Source organism: Hippopotamus amphibius, chromosome 14 (assembly GCF_030028045.1).
Source record: "Hippopotamus amphibius kiboko isolate mHipAmp2 chromosome 14, mHipAmp2.hap2, whole genome shotgun sequence".
Taxonomy (NCBI): Eukaryota; Metazoa; Chordata; class Mammalia; order Artiodactyla; family Hippopotamidae; genus Hippopotamus; species Hippopotamus amphibius.
The window spans coordinates 17,941,173-17,963,905 of record NC_080199.1 but is presented as its reverse complement, the minus strand read 5'-3'; the positions used below and the strand labels follow the sequence as shown (position 1 = coordinate 17,963,905).

General features: G+C 37.6%; 1 long non-coding RNA gene across 1 annotated transcript in view; it reads left to right on the top strand.

The window, feature by feature from the left end:
* Positions 1-22,035, top strand: part of LOC130835762 (uncharacterized) — a 103,981-nt gene extending 81,946 nt beyond the window's left edge. Inside the window, exon 3 of the long non-coding RNA XR_009049026.1 lies at positions 21,714-22,035. This is a non-coding gene — a long non-coding RNA (uncharacterized LOC130835762). The remainder of the gene's footprint in view (positions 1-21,713) is intronic.
* Positions 22,036-22,733: the final 698 nt, after the last annotated feature.

The window sequence follows — 22,733 nt, the reverse complement described above, 5'->3', positions numbered from 1 at the left end:
GCAAGTCTATTGATCTGTTAAAAGAAGCACTTTTAATTAAGCTATAATGTGTGGTTGAATCAAGATGCCAAGTAGTAAATTTCTATGAATGATTGCCAAGGGAGGGCACTGCAGAAATTTATTTGAGTTATTTGCCAGATTTGAAAGCTGTTCTTCTAAGAAAATTTCTCTGCCTCATTGGGAAGCCCAGATATTTGCACTTTTTATATGGTTTGTGTTTTAAGGCCATCGAGCCTGAGATCAGCCGCATTTCAAAATGGATGACCCTACTGGGCTGCTGATGGCACGTCCCCTGGCAGGTAGACCTCAGGCTTCATGGCGAGAGGCCTTTTTCCCTAGTGGAGAATTCCTCCCTGTTCACTTCCTGAAAAGAGAAAAGACTAATAAACAATTACAGTAATCTCATGTTGTTTCCTACTTGTAAATTTCCAAATCCTGTGCAATTAGAACGGCAGATCTACTAGGTGTCCAATAAACCTAGAGGGAAGCCTTAGAATCATCGGGTTCTTGTTGTCTGACCCTTTTAGTTGCCTGAGTGTCCCTTTCTGTAAAAATATTAATTTTATAACGTCAAGGTTTTTCTCAGTCTTAACTCCCTGCCCTGTCTTATACTGAAATCACCTCCCCACCTGGTAGGTTATTCCATCTCTCTCTCATCTACCCAGATTTCAGCCATCCTAAAGCCCCGCTTAAAACCTACCTCCCTCATCAGGCTTTTCCTGAAAGCATGACTCATCTTCTAATTTACATTACAGATATGTCTTTGCTGTGTATAGTTTTACATCAGTGTTGTTTCACAAGTGTTCCTTTTATGTTTTGAACCAGATTGAAAACTCCTTGTGGGACCATATCTTGAATACTTCTTAGCACAGTACTGGGCATATAGTAGATGCTCACTAAATAATAATGATAAGATGAATAGCTGCTTTTTTTCTTCCAGTTTTATTGAGCTATAATTGACATACAGCACTGTATAAGTTTAAGGTGTGCTGCATAATGATCTGACTTACATACCTCATTAAATGATGCCCTCACTGAGTTTAGTGAACATCCATCACCTCATACAGATACAAAATAAAAGAAAAAAAATGTTTTGTGTGTGATGAGAACTCAGGATTTACACTCTTAACAACTTTCATATATAACATACAGCAGTATTAATTATATTAATCCTGTAGTACATTATATCCCTAGTACTTATTTATCTTATAACTGGAAGTTTGTATCTTTTGACTGCCTTCACACAATTCCCCCATCCCCCACCGCCTGCCTCTGGTTTCCCCAAATCTGATCTGTTTTTCTATTAGTTTGTTTACTTATTGGTTTGTTTTTGAAGTGTAATTGACCTACAACACTGTGTTAGTTCCTGGTGCACAGCATAGTAGTTCAATATTTCTATACATTAGGAATGATCACCACATTGCTTGTTTTCTTGATGTGTACTTTGGATAAAATTGGTAAAGCATGTTTCAGTCTGTGGTATGGAATTTCCCTCTGTATTTGATTTTCTTTTTTTTTTTTTAAATATTTATTTATTTATTTATTTGGTTGTGCTGGGTGTTAGTTGCAGCAGGTGGGTTCCTTGGTTGCAGCTTGGGCTCCTTAGTTGAGGTTTGCCAGCTCCTTAGTTGCAGTATGCAAACTCTTAGTTGTGGCATGCATGTGGGATCTAGTTCCCTGACCAGGGATCGAACCTAGGCCCCCTGCATTGGGAGCGCAGAGTTTTATCCACTGTGCCAAAAGGGAAATCTTTATATTTGGTTTTCTGCTATAATTTTTTTAAGGGGAAGGGGAGGAAGGGAAAAAAAGAAGAAAGAAAAAAAAAACCAACACAAGGCTATATTATGGTTCAAAAATTTAGATAATAAATATGTATTGTGAACTAAAGCGTAAATGTATCCTAATCAGCAGGTCTCAGCCACAATATTGTGATCTATTAAACTAGACTCTCCAAATAAAATGAACTGTTTCAATACACTAATATTTAAATGTCGTCTTTTCTTCTTTGGTCTCAGGAGAATAAGAGCAGGTATTGTATTTCCCTTTGGCTTGCTGGAACGGCTAATGGTTGAAGAGTCTTAGTGGAAAACACTGGGGACAAGACTGTGTGTGAGTCCTGAGCTTAGACTGGCGCTGGTGTGTCGGGTGAACACAGTGAGACCAATGGGGAAGCTCCTCTGGTTTGCCCTGTGTGACGTCACCATCAGCATCCCCATCACTGTCATGAACATCATCACAGCGAGGGTGATCACACAATCTGGGTTTGACCAGGACAATCCCAGTTTAAGCCTGTTATGCTGCCATAGTTATTAATAGCACATTTTTTCACTCAAGACTGTTCCAATTTGATAATAAATGATAGAGTCATTCATATTATAGATAATATTTATTGAGCACTTTTCATATACCAGGAATCTATCTAGTATGTTATTTGTTTGGCTTCATGACGATCTTATGAAATAGATACTCATTTTGGCCTCATTTTACAGATGATGACGTTGAGGCGGAGAGTTTAAGAAACTTGCAGTTGTTAAGCTGTGATTTGAAAACAGGGTGTCTGATTCCAAATCCCAAGATCTTAATCATTACACTACTTTTTGCATGGGAAATATGGGGATCTACACCCCATGATTGCCAAATATGAGGTCCATCATAAGATATTTCCATCCAGTGGGAATGCTTGGATCCCAGAAAGCTTTTTATCCTGGGGCCAAAAGCAGGAAAATGGGGTCGAGTTAATTGCAGCCATTTTAATCATTACCTTGTTGTCCATCTAGCTAATAAATGAGCTTCTTTTCTTATTAAGAGCCTAGCTATAGAGCGCTTAATTCAGTTAAATCACAAGAGCAGGATTAAAAAGGACTGAAACGGCTGTAAATTACTCAAGTCAGCCCACAGAAGTCCTTCTGCCACACTATCATCTGTTAGAACCAACCTTGTGTTGGTCACAGAGGCAAATTGCTTCTCACAGGCATCTTACCTTTAATCGCCACCCCACCCATGAGGTGTATTATTATCCAGATTCTACAGATCAAAATACGTAGCGGATTGCTTAGCTGACTTATCCATAATTGCCTAGCTAATACTCCTCAGTGCTGGGGTTTAAAGTCAGGTATCTGACTTTAAAGTCCACAATGTTTTTTACGTTCATTTATTTACTTACCCTCCCCAACATTATTGAGGAGTAAGTAACAAATATAACTGTATGTATTTAAAGTATACAACATGATGATTTGATGTACATATACACTGTGGAATGATTACCAAGATCAAGACAATTAGTACATCCATCACTGTACATAGTTAGCTTAAGAATGCTTACAATCTACTGTCAGCAATTTTCAGGTATACGATACTGAATTATTAACTATAGTTGCCATATTGTACATTAGAGCCTCAAAACTTACTCTTTTTATAACTGAACATTTGTACCCTTTGACCTACATCTCCCCATTCCTCTTCCCCCCAACCTCTGGCAACTACCACTATATTCTCTGTTTCTATGCAATCACCTTTTTTAAAAAAATTCTGCATATAAGTGATACCATACAGTATTTGTCTTTGTCTGGTTAATTTCACTCAGCATGATGCCCTCCAGGTTCATCCATGTCTTTGCAAATGGCAGGATTTCCTTTTTTTTTTTTGTGACTGAATAATATTCCATTGTGTTTGTGTGTGTGTGCGTGTGTGTGTGTGTGTGTATCATTTTTTTATCCATTCATCCATGGAAATGATTTTTTTGACCTGCTATCTCTTACCAAACAATCATTAATTAATTGATATGTGAGTAATATATATACACAAACATTTCTCCTGATGGTCAACACAAAATTAGGCACCACAGCCTTTATTAATTTATTCAGAAAATATTAGTTAAGTATTGATACTTTGCAAATGCCAAGTCCCATGCTTGGTGTTTGGGAAGTGGTGTTGAACAAGCTCTTCCTTCCTCAAGTGTATATGCTGTAGAAATGGGAGCAACAGACACACAAAATGATATACCATAATGTGATAAATGCCGTAAATGATGATAAGACGAGAACCTAACGATGGAAAGAATCACTACTACCTGGAAGAGCATGGGAAGAGGTGATATAGAGCGATGGTGGGAAAAGAGGCAAAAAAAAACCACCCAAAAAACAAAAGAATGATGGTGGGAAATGAGCCAAAATATAGGTCAAACTAGATTGTGGCAGGAGTTATACACCACGTAACATTTTGGATTATATTCATGGAAAGACACACGAGGTAATTAAGCAGAGAAATGACCCAGCTGAAATTGGGGGAAATGGTTGGGGGCAGTGATGGAGATGAACTGAAAGCAGAAGGTATGGATGAAGACACCGATTAAGAAGTTACTGGGGCAGATCAGTGCTTGAACTGGTATAAGAGTAATGAAAACAGAGGGGAGGAGATGGATTCAAAGGCCATTTCAGAAAATCTATAGGGTTTGTGCTTAGGGTTGAATTCGACGTAAGGTACAAAGGGCCTTGGTTAATTCCCAGCTTTCTGCCTTCTGTGACTTGGGGCACAGCTGTGCCCTTTAGTAAGATAAAGAAGAAAATGTGTTTTGCTTTAGTCCCAGTTGGAAATATGAATCAGGTACTATTAAGAGATGCAATTGCTGGAGAAATAGGTTAGAAATCATTTCCAAAGAGGTGGTATTCAGAAGTATAGAAGTGGATGAAAACTTCCACCCTGGCTTTGATTAGTGAACATTCCAACGTGGCAGACTAATTGGCCAAAGATGGACCTTGTTTGGGTAAGTTTGCATGAGGCTGTCATATTATTTCTGATTCCTTCAGAGGCTAATTTCCAATGGAGACGATTAGGTTTGTTTTGAAGCTGTACTTCACGCTTGGCAGTCCTTACAAGCTGTGTGTACAGTCTGGGCAGCTCAGGCAGGTGGTCTAGTTCTAATTCTGGCCACTGCAAAATGAGACTCTAGACTTCAAAATAGTCACAGAGAGGCAAGGGCAGATCCAGGAGTTAGACCTAAGGCTCTGAGCTGAACTTCTAAGAACTAGCCAACTTACAAGAAAGCGCATCTAAGGTTGTGACAGCAGTCTAGAAACTGTCCTTCCTGATAGCGTCGCTGAATCACGGGGCATACCAGAAGGCTCTGGAGCACTGGGGAAGTTTCCTTTGGGTCTTGACAAGACTAAAAAGCGTGTGGTCACGTCAAGTGCCTTGAAAGCTGTTGTATATGCTTATTGGAGCCTAAAACTATGGCATCTCCACTGGTCTGTAGCTCATGCCTCCAAAGATGCTCTTTCCAAGTACAAAGTATGGGTGGAAGTTAACTCATGTTAGCTCCCTATGAGAGAGGTTAGGAGACTAGACTCAACCTAACTCTTAAATCCTGACTCCACTATTTACTGTTTCTGGGGTTTGAGCGCAGTTTTAACTGCTCTGAGCTCATATTTTCCAGTATATGAAATAAAGGCAATAGCTGCTCTTAACTTATAGGATTAAAACAGATAATCTATGTAAAGTGCTTAGAATAATAACTAACATATTAAGCACTGGATGAATATTAGCTATTATTATTTTTATATCAAGTTTGGATTAATTCACGGAGTGAAATTGCCAGGGCTGCCTGACATTTTTTCCATAGCATTCTTTCAGAGGATTGCAAGATTTCTGTGACTCTGGAGACTTGGAACACTGCTTTCACATTTTCAGTAGAGACGTGCCTATAGGATAAGTAGGATTTTGGTTGTGTGATGACTTTGAAATGACAGGTCAGTGTATTCATGTTTCCAAAGTACTTTAGTTTGGCAATTCCTCTATCACTGAAAGAAGATTAACACTTGACATGATAAGAAAGTTAGATCAACAAAAACCTTTGATGCAGGAGATAGGATAAGATAGAAAGTCACAGACGTCTATGGGCTGGACATATAACAAGGCTGACTTCCAGCAAAATGCCTGCTGATGACTCAGTTTATCTATAAAAGAAGAATCAAGCAGAGGCTAATCATGAAAGAAATGGATTAATAGCGTTAAAGATTAGATAGGAGGGAAAGGCATTAAAGGGAGAGATTGTCATGGTTAATAAGAATAAGGAAGAGAATGACCCCAGACTGAATAATCTCATCTGATCATTCGGCTGATGTGCTGCTGATGGGAAAAGACTGAAAAGCAAAGAAAAAGAAGTCAAAGGACAGGCAAGTCTCGCTCTGTCTGGCTTTCAGTCTTTCCTTGGCAAAATGTGGGGGTTGAACTAAATGACCTCTATGGCTTCTTCCAGTGTTGCCATTGAATAATTTTTCAATTCCACCTTGGAGAAAAAAGAGAGAAGTCCAGGGCTGGAAGTATTATATATGTCTCACACACACACACACAAGTGCACACACACGTATGCACATAGAATATCTGTTCATGCACAAACATCCCAGGCACTTTTATTTTCCCAATTATTAAAGTTTAATTTTATATGCTTTGTGTCTGTTCCTCCTCAGCAGTTACGATGTTAATCAGTTAGGAGCCACAGGCTGTAAGACCTTCCCCATATCTGCTGTTTTTGTCGTTCCCCCTTCGTTTCACTCTAGCAATTAGAGGGGAAATCCTGCGAATGAACTGAGACTGTGTGTTATCTTTAGAGGCAGCTAGGAAGTGGGAAACGTGGGCCACCCTGTAGGCAGGTTGGGGGACTAGCACCTTTTGGTAAGGCTGGATGGTGTTAGTTACCAAGAAGAGAAGAAAGCAAGCTCTGTGTGAGGATCTAAGAGTGAAATAAAGAAAATAGGACATGGACCACCGGTCTGATCAGTCTGAACAGGGCTCTGGAGCCAAGGCCTGTGTGCAATGCACCATTATAAAAGACTCCATTGTAAGCTTTAAAAATATTCTAGGAAAAATTGCCTTTGACGATTTTGAGAAACATCAGAGACTCATGTTTTCTGGATGTGTTTTTATTTGCTTTGTTTCATCTCAGACACACTCAGAAGCTTTAGCTTTTTCTCATGCATACATTGACCAGTCAACCATTGGATACTGGAAATTGTCCATTTCTCATATTCTATTATTTTGAACTCGTTTTCGCTTAAAGCTTTCCATTTCTTAAAAACAAATAAAAACAAAAACACCCCACCTGGATGTCAGACAAAGTGTTTATAAACTGTAAAGCTCTCAAAACCTAAAAAGTGAGTGTATTTGCTTCCTATCATACCCGTCAACAGATTGCCACAAATTTAGTGGCTAAAACAACACACATTTATTACCTTATGGTTCTGTAGGTTATAAGTCTGACTCGGGTCTCACTGGGCTAAAATGGGTGTTAGCAGGCCTGCGTTCCTTTCTGGAGATGCCGCTCCCTCTTCCGGCTTCTAGGGGCTGCCTTGGCTTGTTCCCTCCCCCATCTTCAGAGCCAGAAACATTGCATCTGTTTGACTCTTCTTTCATCAGTCACATCGCTCTCTAACCACAGCCAGGAAAGCATCTCCAATTTTAAAGACTCCTGTGATAAGATTGGGTCCACTTGGATTATCTCCCCTCCTCAAAGTCTTTAACTAGATGTAAAGGCATCTCAGAATAGACCTGGAAGGTAGAACAATCGCCCGTCCCACACAGAACACCTAGAGAATGGGCTTGTAAGTGTCATTCCCAAGTCGCCTCACTGTATAATCCGTATTTTTCTGTTAAAATGTATTAATAAAAAAAGTATGATATAAGCAATCCTTTTATTTTCAAAATGAAAAGAAACACATCTTTCTGTTTGTAAAAATAACATTTACTCGCATAGAAAATGTGCAACCCCAAGTTATCCCCTATTAATATTTTCAATGAACACTCTTCTTTATATTTCTCTATGCGTACAACCCGATTTTATGTACATGACAATATACAGGCTTTGCTTTTGCGGTGGTCATCAAACAGTACATTTGGGAATTCTTTCTATGCCAGCGAATATAGATATACACAATCTTTTAAATGGGTATATAATATTCTATAATTAATCAGTCTTGTTTTGATAGATTTTAAGTTGTTTCAAGTTTCCTAGTGGTAAATAATACTTATGATACAAGCTTGCACATTTGACCTGTTATATTCTTAGGATAAGTTTCTTTAGTGGAATTCTTTAACAGTTCAGAGATTATACACATTTAAATATCTTAAAAATTAAATACGTAACATACATAGGAATAGTGTACCAAATGTAATTGTACAGCTTGGATGAATTTTCGTGACTCGAATACACACAGGTCAATAAATAAAAGTTCATTCCCACCTAGAAACCATCCTCTGCCCTATCCCAGCTACTCCCCACCTTTTCCTAAAGTAGCTACTACCCTGTCTTCCAACATCAGACTGTTATGCCTGTTTTTGAACTTTTTAAATAGAATCGGGCACTACATATTTTTTTATGCCTGGCCTTTCCCCCGAGATTTTTGACATTCACCTGTATTTCTGAGTGGCAGTAGTTTGTTAATTTCCATTACTATTCCATTGTATGAAATACTAAAATATACTTACGTATTCTCCTGGAAATTTAGACTATATCTAGGCTAGAGTTAAGAACATCCTTATAGATGTCTTTTGGTGCATATATACACACTTTTTTCTGGCTATATACCTAGGAAAGGAATTGCTGAGTCCTAAGTTATGTTTATGAGCAGCTTTAGTAGCTACTGCAAAAGAGTATCCATTTGTACAAATTTTCTCCCTTACCCAAAGATATGGGGTATTTGTATTTTAAAGTCTGATAAATATTTCGGGGGTGACCTTCAGAAAAGTTATGCTGGGAATTCCCTGGTGGTCCAGTGATTAGGATTCGGCGCTTTCACTGCCGGGGCCTGGGGTTCGATCCCTGGTCTGGAAACTAAGATCCTGCAGGCCCATGGCACAGCAAAAGAAAAAAAAATTATGCTAATTTATACCCCTACCAAAGCTAGATAAATTAAAGTCCTACCACACTCTCACCCACACAGGGACAATCTAATTTTATCCATCTCATAGCCAACTATCTTATTTTCATTTGCAAAAGGAAAATGTAACATGCGATATACTTTGTTCAAATGTGAAAACCCTTTCTCTCTCTGCTACCTGCTCTTTGCCTTTTATCTATTGGGATGTCCAGTATTGTGTTACTTTGTCTCCAGTTCTTCAGGCTTACTGATGGTGCAATTTTTTTGTCTCCACAAAAGCTTTATGTTTAAATGTAGTTAAATCCATTGATTCTTTCCTTATGATTTTGTGCTTTTGTGTCATAGTTAGGAAGGCTTTCCTCACCCAATATTATAAAAGATAATTGTTAGTTATTTTATGGGGTTTTTAATACTTAAAATTTTAATATGTACAGAATTTATTTTGATATAAAGAGGAAGATAAGCTCCAGTTTAATTTCCTTTCCAAATAGTGAGGCAGTTGCCACCTTTACATAGTTTCTACTTCCTGTCTTGTTCTTTTGTTTTATTGCGCTGGTTTGAACTTCCAGAACAATGTTAAGTAATAGTGGAAGAGCAGACCTCCTTGTCTAATGTGTCACCATTAAGCATAATGATGCTGTAAGTTTAAACTGTATGCTTTTATCATATTAAAACATGTCTTTCTCTTTCTGTTTTCTGCAATATTTTCTAAGCATTTGGAATGGCTGATACATTTGTCAAATGTCTTTTCAACATCTATTCAGATCACATATTTTCCTCTAACCTTGAAGTTGGGAATTATATTAATCTTTTTTAAAAAATATTGAACATTTCTTAAATTTCTTGAATAATACCCATTTGACAAGGTGTATTATTCTTTTGATATACTGCTGGATTCTCTTTATTGGTACTTTATTTTGCATTTTTGCACCAATAAGTGGGATTAATCTGTACTTTCCCTTTCCTAAACTAATTTTATCATTATTGGCTTCACAAAGAGAACGTAGAAGCTGTCTTTCTTCATATTCTGAAAGCTTAAGTAACAAAGTCTACATGAAGGTTTGAAATTATTCAACTCTGAAACAAACTAGACCTAGCATATTTTGCTATGTGGGAAGGGAGAGGTAACTCTTTGATAATATATTCTATTTCTTTCATGTTCATTGATCTGTTAATTAAGATTTTGATCTCATTTTTGTTCATATATATTTTCCTAGAAATCAATACATTGAATATAAATTTTTAAAATGAGCACGGACTTTTTAAAAGTATTTTTTCATAATTCTGTTTTAATTTTCTCAGCATCTGGGAACGATTCACGCATTCTTATTCCTAATTTTAATTATTTGTGTCTTTTCTTTTTATCCTTTATGAGCTCCTACTAATTCCAGGCTCTTCTCAAAGCTGTTTATATATACAATTGGGGCAAATACCACATCACACACTCTCAAAGCTCCTGTATCCTTAACTGTAGGTTCTTCTAAGCCCACAGATGTTAGCAGCAAGCCTGCAATCAAGACCCTTGTAGTCTCCATCTTCTACTGGCCTCTGTGGGACCCTCTCAGAGCCCAGAACACCAGTGGGTGCTGTCCCACAGCTTGCTGGGGTTATGGTAGAGTCTCTCTGCTTGGACAGGCCTGGCTTCCGCTTGTTCCTAAAGGCTTCTGGACTATCCCAGGCTTTACTTGGAAGGCAAGGCTCCTGTCCTCACTGCTCTTGGAGCCCCCAAATCTGTTTGCAGTTTTCAATCTGCTCTCTCAAGTCTTGAGTAGAATGACAGCTCAAAGGGCCTCTCCAGCATTGAACACCATCCTTTCTTATCTCAACTCTCCTCCCTCTCCTCCAAATGCTCCAACTCTGCCTTTGGGGATGCAAAAACTGGCTCTCACACCATTAGGCAGAGTCTTTCTAAGCCTCGTGTTTATGGTACAAAATATATCTCCTTAAGTTCTTCAGATCCTTAACCTTTTTGACAGTCAAAAACAAAAAAATATGTTTCTCCCTCCAAAGCAAACCCAAACAAAATATTTTATGAGCAAAACCTTGGCTCTCAAACTCTCATTTCTGCTGTGGTTCTTCAGCATCTATTCTGGGAGTCAAAGGCAGTCTTTTCATTTGGCCTCGGGGAGTCAGTGAGCCTCAGCCTCAGCCTCAGGGCCAGTGTTAACGGTAAAAGGGAGGACGAGCAGGAGGGGGTTTCCTGTGAGTGAGATGCCAATGGCTACCCTTCCAAAATATTGTTCTGCCTTAAATACAGGGTACCATGCAATTCTTACAGCAACTGAGCCAGATACGTATCACCACTCCATGTTTGTCGATAGGAAAGTGGAAGTAGGCTGCTTAGTTCAGGTAGACAAATAGTCGAGTGGCAGAACAAGAGGATGATCCCAAATCCTGGTGACTCCATAAAGTTTTTCCTTTTTTCATCATGTGATATAGTCTTTCTCCCCGAGATCCAGGAGGGGTAAGTGTTGAAGAAACAGTGCCATCATTCGAGTCTCAGAAACAAGAGCAGTCATTAGAGTGTCTGCAAATGCCACCGACTATTATCCGTACACAGTGGCTTGTTATCCCTTAGCTAGACTCAGCCATAGTAAAAATTATCTGTGTGTGCGATTCAGGAACTTTATCCTATGTGCATCTATACATATAGCAGACTTAGAATTACGACTGTTTGGTGTCATCTACTAGGGAAATTGTTCCCTGACATTCACCTCCATTCACCCCCAGTCTGTCCCACCATAGGCCAGATGGAAGCCCTGCCTTCTCTACCTTTCATATTTTAATTGTATAATCATTTGTGCCCTTGGCTTTAATTCCTACTAGAGTAGGAGCAACCAAGTACTTCCACTGCTGTATTTCCAGCATGTTGCCCACTTTCTGGCACATATTGAACTGAGTATATAAATGTTTTGGTGGCCGAAACATTTATTTTACAGGTTCCAATTACTCTTTGAAATCAAATTGGAAAGATCAAAATTGAGCTTTCTGTTTCATGCAAAAAATTAACTGAAGGCGATTCTTTCACACTAGAGACACTTATGATCATTTACGAACTATAAACCAATTAAGAAGAAATGAAGTAATCATTTTTAATTTGGAAAATCAAATCCCAGAGGAAGACTAACTCAATATGACATAAACTAAACTCTTTGCCAGCTTGGGACCATTTTCCATCCAAATTATTAGAGTGCACAAGAGCTTATTAATCCAAAAGCATCTATCAGTTTAGTAAGATCATTTAAAGCCTCAGACAGTAAAAGATCTGACATTGGCTGTGAACCATAACTTCATATCTCCTAAATCTCTAAATGATGTAAAATGGGTCATCATTTCCCCACTGCTTTGAAATGCCACCTTAGCATGTATTCATTTTTCACATGTTCTTGAGCCTATTTCTGGACTTTGTTCTGGTTCATTGATTTATTTTACAGTAGCTTGAAAATGCATTTTATATGTGAGCCCTCCTCTTTTGTCTGCTTTAAAAAATGTCTCGAGTATTTTAAAACATTTACTTTTCTATATATTTGAAAATAACAATTAGAAAATTCTGATGGCCTTTTAGGTGGGAATGTGATAATTTTATAGGTGAATTAAGGGAGGATGTTTATATTTAGAATAAATTCTGTTCAAGAAGAGGGGATGTCTTTCCATTTATTCAAAACATCTTCATGACTCTCAGGAGACGTTTAAAGTATATATACTTCACACACTACACAGGCACACACACACACACACACCTGAACTTATGTTGTATTGTAATTTTCTGTTTATTAATCATTTTCCTTCAATAGATTGTCAATTCATGAAGGGCAGCTCTTTTTTAATTATCATATTTTGCATTGTATTGTATTATTGTCCAGCACTGTGGGCAATGCTAACACATAGTGGATGTTCAATAAATAAATGGATGAAGTAACTGAAATTAACTGTGAATTTTTTTGACCATTCCGAGTGACTGAATACAACTGTGAAGCGGTAGAGAGGCTAGAAGCTTGCGTAGATTACTGTGCACCAATTCCCAAAACCAGATTTTGGTTCTAGCTCCTCCTGTCCCTCATCCCACAGTTCCCCACCAGACCTGAAAAGCCAGACAAACAGTTAGAAAGACAAGTGACACTCATCTCTCCACCTAAATAAAAATTTCAAAAGTACTATGAAGGAGTCCCCCATTCATATTCCCTTTCCTTTAAGGGACAGAAGAAAATTGACTCTCAGAGAAAGGCTCTTTGATACATGAATTGTTTATAGAAAAGGCACAGATGTCCTCAGCTCTCTCTTCTTTTGTCTATGGTGATAGAATGAGGATTCTGTGCTCAAAGAGCTCTTTGGAGAGAAACATAAACACTCCAAAATCTAAACTTCACATAGCTGCATTCAAATTAATGAAAACTAGAAGTGTTGCTGTTCTCAGGATGGGGTGGCTCTTGTGGAAAATGCCTTCAGTAGCACTTCTGGCAGTCTGTCTCCTGCACAGAGCAGTCCGGAAAGCACCCTGCCTTTCCTGCTGTGGGGTCCATATCCCATCCCAGGAGCCCAGTGGGCTCATTAGCTTGGGGGAGATAAAGTGCCCACAAAGGGTCTTCACCAGCACAAACCTCTTGAGTCTCTGTCTTTGAAAGTGATAGCTCCAGTGTAAGAATGAAAACTGACCCTTGGTCCTGCCAGGAAAAATATTGGAATAGATGGCCACTGCTTCCAACTTAAGAAAGTTGGAACACATACATAATGAAATTTTGTAGCATGCATAATTTTGAATCTTTGCAGCCAGGTATTGTTAATTATAGTTAAGTCCCCTACATACAAACGAGTTCCGTTCTGAGAGTGCGTTCTTAAGTCCAGTTTGTTCTTAAGTCCAACAAAGTTAGCCTGGGTACCCAACTAACACAATCAGCTATATAGTAATGTACTGTAATAGGTTTATAATACTTTTCACACGAATAATACATAAAAAACAAACTGAAAAAATAAACATTTTTAATCTTACAGTATATTACCTTGAGACGTACAGTACTACAGTACAACAGCTGACACACAGGGGCTGGCATTAAGTGAACAGGCAAGAAATAAAGATACTGTACTACTGTGCTCTCTACAATTCTGTACAGTAAAGTACACAAAAGCATAAACACTTGTAGAGGATGCACGCATGTGACAATGTGTGCCAGACATGTGAACTAACTTACGTGATTGGGCATGTGAATGCACGTTTGCATCTTTGAGAGCTTGCAACTTGAAGGTTCGTATGTAGGGGACTCAGTGTATTTAGGTACTTGTTCAATCTCTTCATTTTATATATGGAGAAGCCAAGGCCCAGAAAGTTTAAATGACTCATTAGTAGTTACATGGCTAGTTAGAGACAGAGCTGCAATGAGAGCTTGGGTCTTCAAGCAAGTAGCCTGATGTCTGTCACATTGTCATTATTTAATCCCAATATATGATCCCAATATACCTTATATTTAAATTCATATTTTATTCAAAAGTATTTGCTGTTAGATTAGGTGACAATAAATCCAGGCTTCGGAGTTTTACTATAAATCTACTTTTAGAAAAATTAGCCCCTCCTTAGAGTGCTTTCAAAAATGTATTTTAACATACTTTTTCAGCTTAAAATATTTTATGTCGGAGTCAAGGGAAGTAGCAACTGTTGAGCAACACTATTATTACCATAGAAAAATTCAGGCTATTAACTCTCACTTTATGCCAAGTACAGGCAGACAGGGATAAAAATCGCAACTTTAAACTTTTTTTTAAATCACAAAATGTGTGAAAAAGTCTCTTCTTGGCACTTTGGATGGTGATGACACACCTTTCTTCTTCACTACATTCATGAAATTTTTGACAAATGTAGGCTAGTCTGGCAATCCATTTCAGAAGATTTGGGTGCCAGGCCTAAGGAAGATTTGATAATGGGATCTAAAATCATGTTGTGAAATATTACATAATGAACTCCTTGGCAAAAATTCAGCTTTCATTTGCATTCTCCAAGGTATAAACACTGAACTAATAGCAAATACAAATGTAAAAGGCCAGTTGCACATCACTTGTCATTTATGCATTCATGATGTGTTTATTCATGATTTAATTATGCATTTATTCACATCAGTGTGTCAGATTCTGTGCTAGGGATAAGGATTCAGCAGTGAGTAAAACAGACACAATCTCTACCTTCAAGAAATGTACAGCACGGTCAGCTCAAGAACTGTTATGTATCAAGGTGGACCATATTGTGCCCTGGGAACGTATAACAAGGAGAAGACCTAAGACTTGAAGGATGGGTAAGAATTGGATAAGGAGGAGAGTGAGGAGACAGAAGAGAGTGAAGCAGTAGGAACAGTGGAAAAGGGTGTTTTCCTTTCCCTCTTTGAAGGGCTTTCATTTAATTTTGGTTGTTTTTGAGATTTATAAAATGGTATCACACTCTATGCTACCTTCTGCTACTTGCTTTTATCCCTCAACATCATATTTCCAAGATTCATCCATGTCAGTGTGCGCAGTTGTGGCTTCTTGTAACTCACTACTGTGTGGACATATCAGAATTTATTTTTTTTCCTGTCAATAAACCTTTTTTCTCCTTCTCTCTCTCAATCCACCCATCCGCCTATCCATCCATCCTTCCATATACTTACCTATCCATCCTTACAAACAGGGCTGCTTCGAGCATTCTTTTACATTTCTTCCAAAGCATATATTTTCTCCAAGGTATATACACATTTCCTTCAGGGCATATACCTAGGATTAGACCTGGTTATAAAGTACATGCTAGTTGACTTTACAAAAATAATGCTAACTTATTTTTCAAACTGCTTTTGAATCTTTACATTTTTTCATCTTGTTCCACTGCCTCACCAATATTAGGTATTGTCAAATTTTTATTTTTGCCAATCCAGGGGTTTTAAAATCATATCTCAACTCAGTGACAAGAACAAGGATGCAGATACAGAGAATGGACTGGAGAACTCGAGGTATGGGAGGGGGCGGGGGGTGAAGGGGAAACTGAGACGAAGCGAGAGAGTAGCACAGACATATATATACTACCAACTGTAAAATAGTCAGTGGGAAGTTGTTGTATAACAAAGGGAGTCCAACTCGAGGACGCAAGATGCCTTAGAGGACTGGGGCGGGGAGGGTGGGGGGGACTCGAGGGAGGGGAGTCAAGGAAGGGAGGGAATACGGGGATATGTGTATAAAAACAGATGATTGAACTTGGTGTACCCCCCAAAAAATAATAAAAATAAATAAATAAATAAAATCATATCTCACTATGTTCTTAATTTGTATTTCTCTTACTACAAATAAAGATGGATTTTTTTTGGTGCTTAGTCACCATTTTTTAAGTTCTTTATATATTCTAGATATTAATTCTTTTTTAAAATAAATATGCTGCAAATACCTGCCCTCTCCCCACCTCCCCAGTTAGTGGCTTGTATTTTCACTTTTTAAATAATTATTATTAAATGAACAGAACTTCTTAATTTTAATGTGGTTCAATTTATAAATATTTTCCTGTTCTTTATGACTAATGCTTTTCCATGTTTCAAAACAAACTTTCTGCTCCCTAAGGTCATAAAGACACTATATTTTATTAAACAAAACATTTTTTTTATATTCAGGTTATTATTCATTTAAAATCAATTTTTGTGCATGGCATAAAAGGGAGATCTCATTCCCTAGTTAATTAATTCACCAACACCATTTATCGACTATTTCCTTCATTTCCCGTTTACCATGCCTACTTTTCATATCTGGGCTCTTTATTCAGTTGCACAATTTTTTTTTCTTTCTCTGTCCTATTCCATACTATCTTTTTTAAAAACTGTTTTTTTTTTATTGACGTGTATTTGTTTTACAATGTTGTGTTAGTTTCTGGTGTACAGTAAAGTGGTTCAGTTATATATATACATACATTCTTCCTATTCTTTTCCATTATAGGTTATTACAGGACATTGAATAGAGTTGCCCGTGCTATACAGTAGGAACTTGCTGGTTATCTATGTTATATATGGTAGTGTGTATCTGCTAATCTCAAACTCCTGGTTTATCCCTCCCCACTATCTTATTTGCTATAACTTTATTACAAGCCGTGATATCTGGTAGGGAAATCTCCCCTTACATTCTTCTTCAGGAGTGTCTTGACTATTCTTAGCCCTTTGTTATCGTGTATACATTTTAGAATCAGCTTGTCAAATTCCTCACATAATGGTGTTGGAGTTTTGATTGAGATTACTTTGAATTTATAGATCACTTTAAAGAGAATTGATATCTTTACAGTTTTAAACTCTACCTGTCCATGAATATTATATATTTTCCTATTTATTTAGGTTTTGTACATCTTTTAATGGATTTGCTTCATTTCTTATTATTATAAGTGGTATGGTATTTTTGAAAATTAGGCTTTCTAATTAAAGTTACCAAGTTATAAAATGGCGTTTAAAACGCTTGATCTTATATCCAGCCACCTTTGTAATTACCCTTATTAGTTCTCTCAGTTTATAGATTCTTTTGAGTTTTCTTTGTATAGAATCATATGATTAGCAAATGAGAGTTTTATTTCTTCTATTTCAATCTTTTTAAATTTTATTATTTTATCTCACTTTACAGCTCTGGTTAAGACCTCCAGTCAATGTTGAATGTTGACTTGAAATGGTAATAATTACCTTCCTTATCTTGTTTCTAATTTGAAATGTTTTACCATTATGAAAACTGTTCACAATAGGTTTTTCGCAGAGACCCTTTATAAGGATCTCTTTGTGAGATAAAGAATGTTTTCTCATATTCATATTTCACTGAGATTTTTTTTCTTCTTTAAGCTTGAATAGGCGTTGGCTATTTTCAAAACTGTGATGGGAATAATTTCAATAATGAAACTTCTATGTTAAATCAAATGTACATTTGGGGGATAAACTCAGTTTGTTCATGACATATTTGCATTGTGTGGGCTTTTTGCATCTGTGTTTATGAGTGAGATAAGCAAGTGATTTTCCTTTTTCATCCGGATATTATCTAGTTTCTTATTAAAAGTCTACTACCTAATCAGGTAAGTTGGGCAACCTCTTTCCCTTCCTTGGAAGAATTGTTACAAAACTGAAATGACCTGTTACTTGAACATCTGGTGAAACTCATCTCAAAAAAGTATCTGGACTTGATGTTTTCTGTGTGGAAAAAAAAAACAAACTTAAGTTACTAATTCACATTCTTTAATAATTATGGGACAATTTGCACTTTCTATTCTCCTTGTGTCAGCTTTTCTCAGTTACATTTTTCAACATGTACACTATTACATTTAAAATCAAATATATTGACAAGTTGTTCTTAGTACTTTCTTATTTTCTTTGATCTCTTCTTATATCTGTAGTAATGTCCTCTTTCAGTCCTAACATTTAAAATTTGTACCTTCTCTCTCTTTTTCTTGAGTAATTTTACCAGAGGTCTGTCAATTTGATTAGTCTTTTCAAAGTGTCAGCTTTTGGCTTTGTTGGGTCCTTGTTGTCATTCATTTTTGCTCTTACCTTTACTATATACTTTCTTCTACTTCTGCAGGGGGAGGATTCATCTGCTGTTATTTTTTCTATCTTAAATTGTATGTTTACATCTTTAATTCTCAGCCTTTTATTCTTTCTAGTACAAGCATTTAAGATTGCAATTAACAGAAAATATATCTTTTCCTCTAATACTACTTTTTTTGCAGATGGGGGGGGGTGTGTGTGCACGTGTCTTGTATTTCTACTTTTTTATTTTTCCTGAAGAAAAATCTTGTTTATGGAAAATTTTAAACTTATAAAAAAGTAGATTAATGTAATAAATCTCTATGTATCCGTCATCTGGCTTCCCAAAATTATCAACTCATGACTAATTGTGTTTTGTCTATACCTTTCCTCACAACTCCCCCACTGAATATTTTGGAACAAATCCTAGACATCTTATTATTTCATGAATACTTGGGTATATTTCTCTAAAATATCAGGATTTAAAAATATATATATATAAAACTTCAAAACATTATTACACCTAAAATATTACAATCATTTCTTACTCTCATTAATTGTTCAGTCAGTATTCAAAGTTTCCTGATTGCTTTATAACTTATTTTTGTACTTTATTTATTTGAACCAGGATCCAGTTAAGACCATACATTGTAATTGATGATATGTCTTTAAAAGTCTCTCCCTCCATCTGCTGTTTTCTCATTGCAGTTAATTTGGAGAAACTGAATGGCTTGCTTGGTAGGATTTTCTACAGTCTGGATTTTGCTGACTAGTCTCTGCAGTGTTGTGTGTGTTCTTCTGTTGTTTGTATATTAAATTGGTAGTTAGAGCTAGAGGTTTGATCACACTCTATGTGGATTTTATGGCAAGACTACTTCATAGGGAGCAGTGTGTACTTCCTTTGGGAGGCATGTAATGCCTGGTCTCTCTATTTTTGTAATGCTACCAAACCAATGATGCTAATTCCCTAGATTCATTAATTTATTAGAGGGTGTAGAAAATTGGCATATTCTAATTCTATCCTTTTGTCTTCTATAAGGAGAAACTTTCCCTCCTCAGTTACTTGTTTTTCCTGAGGTACATAAATGCACACAGAGAGGCAGGGTAAATGCTTGATCTCTTCCCTTTATTTTACCAAGTTTCAAAACAATGACACTAACTTTGAATGCGTGCTTTAAAAGTAAATTACATTTTTATTTCAAAGCTATCCCCCATTGATGAGAATGGTTCACACGGATCTCTTCTTCTGATTTTGCCATCAAAGCAAATTTCTAAGACATCAATTTTGTTACTTCATATTTGCATTGGTTTTCATCCCCAGTAAAAAAGGATTCGTCACATCAGTTACCCAACATATTTACTGATGTGATTCTGTATAAGGTTGATATTTTTCAAAAATCAAATTCATTATCTAAAAATTGTTTTATATTAGCAATGAAACTATTCAAAATGACATGCAGAATTCCAATTTCTGCTCCACCCCCAAACTCCTCCTTCCTTCCTTTCTTCCTTCTCTCCTTCCTTCCTTCCTTGTTTTCTTTCTATCTCTATCTATCTATCGTCTACCTATTCTATGCTGCTATAGTGAGATTAGCACATACTACTTCATCTGCTATGGCTCAAATGAGGTGGCCCCTTGTTTCCTGGTGTCAACACATCTGTCAAGCTCACATACTAAACCAGTTGAAAACAGGTGCTCCCAGAAGTGCTACGATGACTCACTCCTCACAGCAACACTTCTCGGGAGGACTTTTCCCACCAGGTATGCTCGTCTGTAGTTAATCTCTGACACTTAAGACCTGGGTCAAAGCTAGCTTTAATCTAGCTTGAAAGCTAAAACTCTTTAACGCAGTCTTTTAGGTGGTGCTGCCAAATCATGCACCTGTATTGGGCTTGCTGACTGAGGGGCCTCCAGCCTCAGTCCTCTGCTATTAGAACCAGCCTCCCTGACAAATCAACCGGGGTCCTGGCAAATACACCCGCACCTCTTTGGTCACCTTCCTAACAAGGAATTTTGAAAGAGATATAGCTTTGTCAACAAACAAGAAAAATGGCCTAAGCGTCTACTTGCCTTACCTTTACATAACTAAGAAAGGTTATTACAATAATTCTTCCCAGAGCAAGTAATATCTCCCAGGTGACTAAATGAATCCATCTCTAGATTTAGACGCTGCTAACAACTTTTAAATTAAACTTTCTCAACAAACAGTGGTTTATTTTTCTTTGTAAGTATATATCCTAGCTTCCTAACCAAGATTTAAGTTCTATAAAGTTGTAAGTTCTTTATATATAGTAAGTGCTCAATAAATAACTAACTATATTAATAATATGGGTAGAGAAAAATTACTTAGAATTTAGAAGGGAGGTGAATGGTTTGATCTACCCTATTTACATCTCTGTCACAGGAGGCAGCACATAGCCCAGCTCAGATAAGAGAGCCCCCAGGGATCAACAGCACTGCTACCCAACTTGATCTCCAGACCAGCAGCAGTAGCATCTGAGAAATTATGAGCAAGGCAAATTCCTCGGCCCCACCCCAGACCTATTAAATCAGAATCTGGAAGCGTGGGAGAGGGGCAGGCAGATCTGTTTTTACAAGCCCTCTGGGTAATTCTTACAGATGATCACGTTTGAGAACCACTGGTCCACGGTAGCCTAGCACAAGCAGAGCTATGTTAACGCAGAAAATGGGAACCACTTCCAGTCAATGGTCCACCGACTGCTAGTTTTAAGCGAGAGCGACAAGCTAGAAGCTAGTGATGATTATTCTGGCCCAGAGTAATCAAGAGAGGGGCAAGTATTTCTTTAAAAATAGACAAGTGGGGTCACCTACAAGTGATGGCCCTCCATGATTGATTAGAAATATATTTGTAGGGCCTCAGGCTTAAGGTAATGTTTAAAAACAAAACCATAGTTGGCCATTGTTCTGTAGGCTTTGGTGAGAAACCTAGTTTTTCTTCATCAATAAAAGCAAGAAAGGACAAGCCAAAACAAAAAATAAGCAACAAACCAAACAACCCCACAATAGATACTCAAAGCCTGTCTAGACAGGGCACCTCTACAGGGTTTTGATATGCAAAATAGGACCTAGAGGTGGCTCCAGAAAACAACAGGGTTTTCTGAAACCCAGGCCTTCTCTAATGCTCTAGACCAGGGGTACACAAACATTTTCTGTCCAGGACTAGTAGTAAATATTTTAGGCTTCGCAGCCATAAGCAACTGCTCAACTCGTGGTGTGAAAATAGTCACAGATAATATAGAAACAAATGGGCATGGCTGTGTTCCAATAAAACTTTATTTAGTGAAACTAAAATTTATGTAATTTTTCACATGGCACAAAATGTTATTCTTCTTCCAGGTTATTTCAACAATTAAAAAATGTAGAGGGCTTCCCTGGTTCCGAATCCACCTGCCAATGCAGGGGACACAGGTCCGATCCCTGGGCCAGGAAGATCCCAGAAGCCGCAGAGCAAATAAGCCCGTGTGCCACAACTACTGAGCCTGAGCTCTGGAGCCTGCAAGCCACAACTACTGAGCCCAAGCACCGCAACTACTGAAGCCCACATGCCTAGAGCCTGTGCTCCACAGCAAGAGAAGCCACCGCAATGAGAAACCCGCCCACCACAACTAAGAGTAGCCCCCGCTCACCACAACTAGAGAAAGCCCATGTGCAGCAATGCAGCCAAAAATAAAAATAAATAAATAAACAATAAAATAAATCTTAAAAAAATATATATATATATTTTTTAAAAATGTAGAAATCATTCTAAGAGTATAAATTGCACAAAAATAGAGGGTGGCCAGATTTAGCCCCTGTTCCGTACTTTGCTAATTACAGGAAATATTTTGCATGTACCCAAGTATGTGGAGGAGAATGTATTAGAAGCCAGATAAAAATAATTAATGCCAAGTCTGGGAGGGAGATGGTGTCCACCAGCTACCCTTAAACAGAGAAACCTAAGGGTTGATGACCACTAATGACCACCACTTCCTCTTGAGGCTACAGTCAGTGGCAGAAAAGATTGGATGTGTCCCCCTACTTGCAAAGCATTCAGACCAATAATGTAAATAGAAATTGCTTCTTCTGAGGATGGTGAAGATGATGGCAAAAACAGCACCAAATTCGAGGGAAAGAATTGAAGAATCTGTTAGTAAGAATCCAAAACACGAGCACGGAGTCCTGTTCCCCACCCCTTCCTATCTCCCACTCTCTGTGCATTTTTGTTCTGTCCTTCCATTGCTTTTAAAAAAAGTATAAATACACACTACTATACATAAAATAGATAACTAACAAGGACCTACTGTATAGCATAGGGAACCCTTCTCATTACTCTGTAGTGACATATATGGGAAAAGAATCTAAAAAAGAGTGGATATA